This window comes from Mus pahari, chromosome 1 (assembly GCF_900095145.1).
Source record: "Mus pahari chromosome 1, PAHARI_EIJ_v1.1, whole genome shotgun sequence".
NCBI lineage: Eukaryota > Metazoa > Chordata > Mammalia > Rodentia > Muridae > Mus > Mus pahari.
The window spans coordinates 33369180-33378959 of NC_034590.1; the positions used below are offsets into that span (position 1 = coordinate 33369180).

At 38.3% G+C, this 9780-nt stretch overlaps 1 pseudogene across 1 annotated transcript; it reads left to right on the plus strand.

Annotated features, from left to right (window-relative positions):
* Positions 1 to 7597: 7597 nt before the first annotated feature.
* On the plus strand, positions 7598 to 8795 carry LOC110329005 (annotated as a pseudogene). The gene has a single exon (XR_002380900.1). The product of XR_002380900.1 is annotated as a prothymosin alpha pseudogene (transcript).
* Positions 8796 to 9780: the final 985 nt, after the last annotated feature.

Genomic DNA, 9780 nt, shown 5'->3' on the forward strand with positions numbered 1-9780 from the left:
AAATAAAAAATATAGATTATATATCCAAAGAAAGTTCTTCCTAATTCACTAGTTTATTGTTTAATCTGGGCAACATTACAAAATAAAAAAACTAATAAATAACAAATATCTAAAGACACTAAAGGATTGCAAATATTCAAACTAGATTACTTTATGAAATCACAGAAAAAAATGTTTTATTCTGTACCACTGTATACATGTATATGTGTGTGTGTTTGTGTGTGTCTGTGTGTGTGTGAAAGATACCCCATGTTTTCATATGTTGGTAGTTCACACACCTGAATTTATTCTCCACTACTTTGGACTCCCCCTTCCTGTGTTACAGGTATCATAGTGTCAAAACTCATATGTACCTGATCGATGGATGTACCATCTAGAAACTAGCAGGTGCAAACTACCATTATCTGTTGTGTCTTCCCTCTGATGATAGTCTGTATGTTAACCCTCAAGTGTTTTTATCCCTTCCCTTCCTTCAGGGCATGGCAGAATCTAACGTAAATTCCCTTAGGAATATTATTTTTATGAAACATCTCTGTAACAATATAAGTGTTCTTTTTTCTTCCTGACTGCCCTTTGTCCTACACACCAATGATCCACAGTAATGTCATGTTCTCCTATGAAAGAAACAAGGGGTCGATATGGGAGCTGACCTTGTTTGCTGCATTGTCTTCCTGGCCATTCCTAGGGTGGATGTGACAGGCATCTTTGGCTGCCTCTTCTCTGAGCAAGACTTGCTGCACTGAATTGACTAATCACACTCCCAACCCCCAGCCTATTCTAGAGATCCTGCACAGCTCTCCAATCACGCATGTGTGGATGTTTGCCAGGCTGCGGGGATTCAATTTTTTTTTTAAAGCTAAAGACAAAAGCAGGTGGCCATGAGCTGTAAGCTGTCCTATTGCTAGTATGAAAGAGGAGGGTCTTCATAAACCCCTGTATAAATTGTATATACTCAAGGTGTTTTCTGTGCAACGAAACCCTTAGCATGAACGTGATATTTGTTGTTTAATAAAAGCATTGTTTGATCATTCAGTGATGAAATTTTTCCCTTGTATTTTTAAATAAATGTTGCTATAGACATTTATTTAAAGAGACAGAGACAGAAAGAGACACACAAAGAGACAGAGAAACAGAGAGAAGAACAGACAGACACAGAGATAAAGACACACAGAGTGATGTATATAAATGGTTAAAAATAATAAAATCTAGGTACCATGGTGGCTCATGCCTTTCCTTCTAGCACTTAAGAGGCAGAAGCTGGATGAACTCTGAGTTCAAAGCAATTCTCATCTAAAAAGTAAGGTCCCAGCCCAGCAAATTCTAAGGAGTACAACACTGTTTCAAAAATAAACAAATGAAAATAAATTAAAAAGTACATCATAGCAATATTGATTTAAAAACATGAGGAAAATATTTCATCAATGAATGATAAAACAATGCTTTTATTAAACAACAAATATTACGTTCATGTTAAGGGTTTCATTTACATGAACACATAGGAAATTTAAAAAATACACCTAATCAAGTAAAACCTGATTAACGCAGAATGTTGTTAAAGCAGCAGCTTTTATTTTTTAGTGATTTCTCCTGATAGTACTACAAGTATTTACTGCTTTTGGACTTTCCTTACTTGCTTACATTTTTTTCCAAGCACTCTTTCTTTCCATTTTATAGAGAGCTAAAGGTAAATATAACTCAATATAATGTAGTCATCTGAGAGACAGAGACAGAGAAAGAGACAGAGGGAGACACACAAAGAGACAGAGAAACAGTGAGAAGAACAGACAGACACAGAGAGAAAGACACACAGAGAGATATATATTAATCCCAGCACTTGGGAGGCAGAGGCAGGCAGATTTCTGATTTCGAGGCCAGCCTGGTCTACAAAGTGAGTTCCGGGATATTCAGGGCTATACAGAGAAAACCTGTCTCAAAACAACAACAANAAAAACAAAACAAAAAAAGCAAAAACAACAACAACAACAACAAAAAAATAAAATCTAGGTACTATGGTGGCACATGCCTTTCCAGAAAATTATACAGATACATCTCTCTCTCTCTCTCTCTCTCTCTCTCTCTCTCTCTCTCTCTCTCTCTCTCTCTCTCTCTCCATCTTCTTTACCCTTACTCCCTTCCCAACTCTCCTCCCCATTCCCCAAATCAACTCAATTCTAAACTAGAGTAGTACCTTTGGGGCTGGGATGACTCAACATGGGCCTTCTGAGGCAACCCATCGCACCAAATTGTGTTCCACAAAAATATATCCCTGGCTTTAAAAATACATCATTTGCTGCAGTATTTTATATTTGCAAATTGGCAGGTTCACATTTCCCGCCACCTCATGGACATTCCAGCCATTGGATTGGTATTTCTCTCTATCCAAACACCAGTAAATTGGTAAGCAACACCCCCACACACACACACACATACACATATGTCAGAGTAAATGGCCCCTGGTCACTATTGAGCTTGCATCCACTGCCTCTAGTGTCGTTTGAGACAGAGGTATTCATAGCCTACATGACTGCCTTTCTGGAGGACTCCTCATTTTAAGCGCTCTGAGTAAGCAGTCGTTTTTACTTGAAATATTTTTTTCTCTCACTGCTGGAAAATCCTAGGCCTAGGTAAAGTGTTCTCCCTCGGGCACTGACCCCACAGCTCAGGAGCTAGCTAAGCAGCTCAACCCCTAATTTACCTCCTGGTGACCTGATAATCTAGTCTGGCTGCTCGTTTCATTTTTAGTTATTAAGTTATCCTTGGGGCTTCACTGCTATTTCCAAGCTCCATATTGGGATGCCTCCTGGTCTAAATGGCTTCCAAATTCACGGGATAAATTTGCCCCCAATACCTGCAAGATAATAACTCTAAATGGCCACTTAACTGCACACTGAAAAAAAAAAATGTTTACAACTCTCACCAGTGATCTGAAAACTGGAAGGTTTTCTTTGTGTAGGCTTTTGCCCACCTTTCCTCCCCACTGCTTTATTCCTTGATCCAGCTAGCTCTCCCTCTGCTCTCTGCTCGTTTGGCTCTGAGATCTTGCTTCAGACTTAACTCGGGCTGGTGAGACGGCTCAGCTCATTCTGTAGCAAATGTTGCTACCAGCTGTTTGCTCCAACGGGCAGTTTTAAATTTCTACTTCCTTGGAAATTTTTTCTCTGATTCCTTTTCATTCTGATCTGCACCAGCTTTAAGCCAGCTGTGTTGGGAGAAAGAGGAGCAGAGATGCTCCATGTGCCTGCCTCAGATGCCACCGTACACCCCTTAAACTCTGCTGCTCAGACCATGCCACTAAGACCAGTTCGGTTGTAGAGGCAGCTTGTGGCAACAGGGAGAGATCTACCAGACAGAACATGCCTATTTGTATCTTTGTATGTTTGTTTCTGCTGATACGTAGCCATGCTTCTACAGATAAGTGTCATTCCATTCTAAGATATAGCAAACACACGATTTTCCTCCATAGGTGGAGCTATAAGTTCAGGGCCATCTTGGTTGTAGGCTGTCTCATGACTCTCTGCCATCTCTGCTATAGGCAGTCCCTACTTCACATCTGTCTTTAGGGGAACGGGCCGACTTAAAGTCGCCAAAGACACTTAACATTAAAAAAAAGTTTTTATATTCATTTCTATCCTGCCTTTGTAAATAAGAATTTTAATATTAATGTAAAGATTCACAACAATAAAAATGTTAATGATCACTGCCTTAAATATATGTTTAGCCTTGTTTTCGCTGCTGTCATTAATGTCATTAAGTTATAATGTACTTTCATTGTTTCCTGGATACAACCTAGAACAAATAATTAAAACCAGACCCAAATTGCCTACTTCAGATATACTTAATAGATCCTAGCTCTCAATCTTGTTAGAAATCTGCTAAATATAACATTAAGTTTTAAGTTTACTATGACAGACAGAGACCTTTGAATCCTAATAGTGAACCCCCATAAGGTCTCCAAGAATATACAAGCAGAGTAACAAGTAACTCTACCTGGATCATGGTATGATGCCCACTGTGAGAGATTGTTCTATTTACTTGCCTGGTGCTGGGGTTCAGCCCAATCTATAGACAAACACATGACACCCAGAGAATTAATTGCCACATATTGCCTAAGACAAGGTGAGTCATTGCTCCTGCATTCTTCCTCCACAGTATAAATACTCTCATCTTCTAGGCCTGATGGGCAGACTACCTCTGCCTGAATTGTGATGGAGACTACAGGGACCTGGGAAAACTGTTTAAGGTGTGGACTAAAAAACCTCTGTCAGTTTAATTGATATATGACATCTAGATGATAATTTAGTCTTCTTGGATTTTTTATTACATTGACAGCTAAACAAATGGCATCTTGACAGCTAGAAAACAGACTTCTATTCCTTAGCTCAAGATAATCTACCGCCATATTAGCTCATCAGTCAATTCATTAAAAAGCTAAGATTATCAGATCCCTTATCAAAAGGACAGATAGGTTTGCCTTTTGCATAGGCTTCATGATAAAGGATATACAAGTTCAGATGTAACCTTTCACAGAGATAATCTTCTATTTCCTTATCTCAGCTCAGTTTCCAGTGACTAAATGTTTCATATTTCTTCACCTTAATATTCACCTGTTATATTGAGACTTTAAGAGTTTAATTTCTAATTGTTTCAATGGAGTTCTGATAAATTAGCCTAACCCAACTTCTATAATCAGAAGTGCAAATTTTAAGTTTCCTTTGATCAACTTCTAATTATATACTTAAAGTGTTTCTCATGATAATTGTACATTATCAGCTATCATAGTTACAAATTTAAGTTTCCTTTGGTTGTCTTTTAACTACAGACTTGAGGTGTTTCTCATACTAAATTTATATGATCAACTGTCATATTCACAAGATTATTAAATTTTGATTGTCTTTTAAATGTAAACTTAAATAATCTTCTCATTATAATATATATATATTCAGTCCCCTAGAGGGAAGGATAAAGCCCTTCTTGTTCCTTGTGCTCCACAAAACATTTTTGTCTTCCCTAAGATTGGTTTAAACACTGTTCATGGTGTTAACAAACGTCTCTTTTGTAAATTTATAATCTCAAGGAAACACACTCACACCTACTTCTCATGGACCAAACAGGCTCCATATGCCAATCAATAGCCTAAGTTTCTACCTGTTATCTAGTCCTCTACTGTTCACTGGATTTGAAACTGCCCTCATCTCAACCACAAAGACCTAAAGGATTTAAATATACACCTAAGAAAATGTTTACTCCCAAAGCAATTTAACTTTATTTTTTTACATAGTTTGTGTGTGTGTGTGTGTGTAAGACCTAAAGGATTTAAATATACACCTAAGAAAATGTTTACTCCCAAAGCAATTTAACTTTATTTTTTTACATAGTTTGTGTGTGTGTGTGTGTGTGTGTGTGTGTGTGTGTGTGCATGTTTTTGTGCGTGTGTGTGCGTGTTCATGTGCATTTGTGTTTGAGCATTTTGGAAAATCCAGGCATTTACTCAAACTCTACATCAAGGACAGCTCCAGAAGAGCAGCATCTCTAGCCTATTCTCACAGACCGACATTCATCTGGGCCTGCATTTTCCTATCTACAGAAGGTCCCACAGACTCTGGACAGCAAGGAAACATCCAACTCTCCTAAGACTTAACCAACATCCACATTCCCATTTTCTTAGGTTCCCAGACCTAAAGAAAATCACCCCAAAGTCAGAATGAAACAACTAAAGATCACAATGACCCTACTCCTGCTTCACCACCACCTCTTTCTAGTTTCTCCTTTTTTAATTAAACAAAACTGGAGGAATCTTAGCACCTTAGCATTCCTTCTTCTAGGCTCTACCCAACAGTCATTATCAACAGCCAGGTAGGCCTGGCTTGCAATAAAAGGGACCATTTGGCATCTTTTCTCTTTTTCTTTCTCTGCCTGCCCATTTTCTTTCTCCCCCTCTCTCTTTCCACATGTTCCTGGCTGACCTCTTGTCTCTCTCTCTCTCTCTCTCTCTCTCTCTCTCTCTCTCTCTCTCTCTCTCTNACATGTTCCTGGCTGACCTCTTGTCTCTCTCTCTGTCTCTCTCTCTCTCTCTCTCTCTCTCTCTCTCTCTCTCTCTCTCTCTCTGTCTCGACTCCTTATCAACTCCCCTTCCTATACCCCTAAATAAACTCTATCCTATACTAGAACCATCCTATGGCTGGTACCTCAGTGGAAGGGATGCATTGGTATGGGTCTGCCGAGGCAATTCCTCCCACCACACCATACAGCACTCACAAAAATATATCCATGGCTTCATGAAATACATCAAACTATGATTTATATTTGTACACTCTATACTATGCATTATAAAAGTATGGAAGGAAAGAGATCTGCAAAAAATATAAAGGTGGCATTGAAAGCAAATTTAAATACCTTGCTTCCTTTCCCATGGTAGAACTTTCAGAAGCTCCCTGTGTGGCTATATGTGCTGCAATGTAGGAATGAACAGATAGGTATGGTGATATATCAATTCATACCATACTGGGAGAAGGAGATGACTACCCTTAAACAAGCTGTGCTTCTGGATTTCAGTCCCTCTGCACCTCTGCCAGTGGTGGAGGAATTTAGATCTTGCTGAAAAGATACTATTTTCTATCATTTTGTACTTTTTAGATACCTTTCAAATATAGATTCCTAGTAGGAAAAAGACAATGAAACTACAATGCAGTAGTGTTGTATTTATGAAAGTTGTTAGAGAATGCCTTGCAGTGAGTACTCAATAAGACAGACTGATTTATAATTTTTAAAGACAATGTTTGCATCAATAGCACTTTCTGGCCATGGAGATACTGTGTAGAACAGATTGGCCTTGAACTTAAAGCATTCTATTATCATCTGCCTCCTAGCAGATTAAGATATAAGTTTGTTGCACCATGAGTTAATCTACCTTACAGATTTATACAATAGTGACAAATGTCAAGGATTATATATAGTTAGCTAAACAAGAAAATGAATCCAAGACATTTTGCAGCTATTAATATACTAAGAGTCAAGGTCGTATTTGGATGCTGAAAACACATAGAGAAAGCCCTATATTTTTAAATAAACTAAATTTTTATCTAAAAAGTAATGAGTAATTGTCTGTATGTATGTGGAAGTGTCAGTTGCTGGATTTGGGGTTTAAGACGTCTTGCTTGGGACACAGAAATACAACTTGGTAGTGAAGAGGACAGTGCTAAGGGTCCTCAACTTTGTGCTCCCACAAGGAGAGGTTCTCCTACATAAATTAGGTTAGTTAAGCTAATCCCACTCAATCATGATAGAAACTTGTCTCACAGATGATTCTAGATCTTGTGAAGTTGAAAGAGAGAATAACCATTTCTATAATATCTAAGGATAAAACTTGTTTAAGATGTACGAAGTAATTTATACTATGATATTCTATGTATAGATAACATGCATTTAAAATTTCTGCATTTGATTCCAATTACTATCAATTATAATTGACTGTATTATCTTTGCAACTTATATAAATTTCTGTGTACTGATTACCATATCTATATAATGAAGAGGACTTATATTGCCGAATTCAATGATTATGTAACATGGGCATTTAGAAGAGTTGTAGCAGCCCCCTTGCCTACTCCGAAAAGCCATCTTTGCATTGTTCCCGGGTCGTGCTCTGTGCTCGCTGCAGCCACCCTCGCAGCCCACCGCCTCCTCCAGTGCAGACTCCGGCAGCTCTCTCACTAGAGCCCTCGAACTCGACTTGATTTCCCTCCCTTGTGGCATCGGACCACCGGCGTGCTCCACCATGTCAGACGCCGCAGTGGACACCAGCTCCAAGATCACCACCAAGGACTTGAAGGAGAAGAAGGAAGTTGTGGAGGAGGCAGAGAATGGAAGAGATGCACCTGCCAATGGGAATGCTCAAAATGAGGAAAATGGGGAGCAGGAGGCTGACAATGAGGTAGATGAAGAAGAGGAAGAAGGTGGGGAGGAAGAGGAGGAGGAGGAAGAAGGTGATGGTGAGGAAGAGGATGGAGATGAAGATGAGGAAGCTGAGGCTCCTACGGGCAAGCGGGTAGCTGAAGATGATGAGGATGATGATGTCGACACCAAGAAGCAGAAGACTGAGGAGGATGACTAGACAGCAAGAGGAAAAGTAACCTTACTCACCGTGACCTATTCATCCTCCATTTCCTGTCTCAGAATTTAAACGTGGTCACCTCCGAATAGAGAAGCAGGCCCCGCCCACAGCGGGCAATGCCACCCACAGATGACATGTGCTCTCCACCACCCCACCAAAACTACAACATGAATTGGCAACATGGGAGGAAAAAAGAACCAGAACTTCCCAGGCCCTGCTTTTTTTCTTAAAAATACTTTAAAAGTAAAATTTGTTTGTATTTTTTATTTACATTTTATATTTTTGTACATATTGTTAGGGGTCAGCCATTTTTAATGGTAACGGGTGACCAAACCAGCCTTCAGAGTGTTTCTGTCCTACTTCAGACTTTACTTGTGGTGTAACCGTGTTCATTATAATCTCAAAGGAGAAAAAAAAAACCTTATTAAAAAAAAAGCAAAAGCAACAACAAAAAAATCTTATTCCGAGCATTCCAGTAACTTTTGTGTATGTACCTAGCTGTACTATAAGTAGTTGGTTTGTATGAGATGGTTAAAAAGGCCAAAGATAAAAAGTTTTTTTTTTCCTTTTCTTTCTATGAAGTTGCTGTTTGTTTATTTATTTATTTATTTTGGCCGTTTGATGTATGTGTGAAACAATGTCCAACAATAAACCGGAATTTTATTTTGCTGAGTTGTTCTAAAAAGAAGAAGAAGAAGAAGAAGAAGAAGAAGAAGAAGAAGAAGAAGAAGAAGAAGAAGAAGAAGAAGAAGAAGAAGAAGAGTTGTAGCAATGTGGAATTAATAGATCTCAAAATTGACCCAAAAAACAGGGTACATTACTGTGTACTTACTGCTTTTGTTTTTCTTGAGAGAATTCTAATTTTACATGCTCAGTTTTTCCAAAACTTCCTCGTTTACATACCAGAGAATTCTAGTTTGCATGTGACAATGATTTAAGTCATGTCTCTTGAGATTTTCATTGTATCTGAATATTGGAGTCCTCTCTTCCTCTTCTCCTTTACTTAATTTTTCCTTTTGTTCATCCCTTTTTTATTTTTGGAAATTTGAGAGTCTCATTCTGTAGCCAACGATGACATCAAACATTTAGCAATCATTTTATTTGTATCTCTTGAATGATACGATACAAATGTGAGCCAATATACAAGGAATCATTTTTTTTTCATTTTAAATGTGCATTTGGCTTTGATCATTAATTATATTTGCAATTAAAATTTTATTGAAACTGGAAGAAAAAGGAGACCCTCTGATCATCTTTGTAAAGAGGAAGAGACAGGCAGAGGGAGGATGGATAAAGGAACGCAGTTTCAAAATTAGTCTGGGATGAGAAAGACTAGACATGAAGGGTAAGTGTATGAAGGTAAGAAGATTTGGGGGAGGGGAGGAGGGAACAGGAGAGCCTGTTAGTCTCTGTAAAATATATGTAGCATTGGGAATCAGAAGACACAATACTGGGTCTGAGTAACAGGGGAAGATTTAGGACACTTGTACAGAACCTACTGAAGAGGAAACAAATGCAGTGGGTGAGAGATAAGACAAGACCCCTTAAAAAGTTCTGAGTGTATAAGAATTTCCAACGACTTATTTATTTAGAAATAGCTTTTCCCTACTTATTTGGAACAGAAGATTAAAGTAAAAAAATTATATTTTAGAGCTTTAAAAGTTACCTTA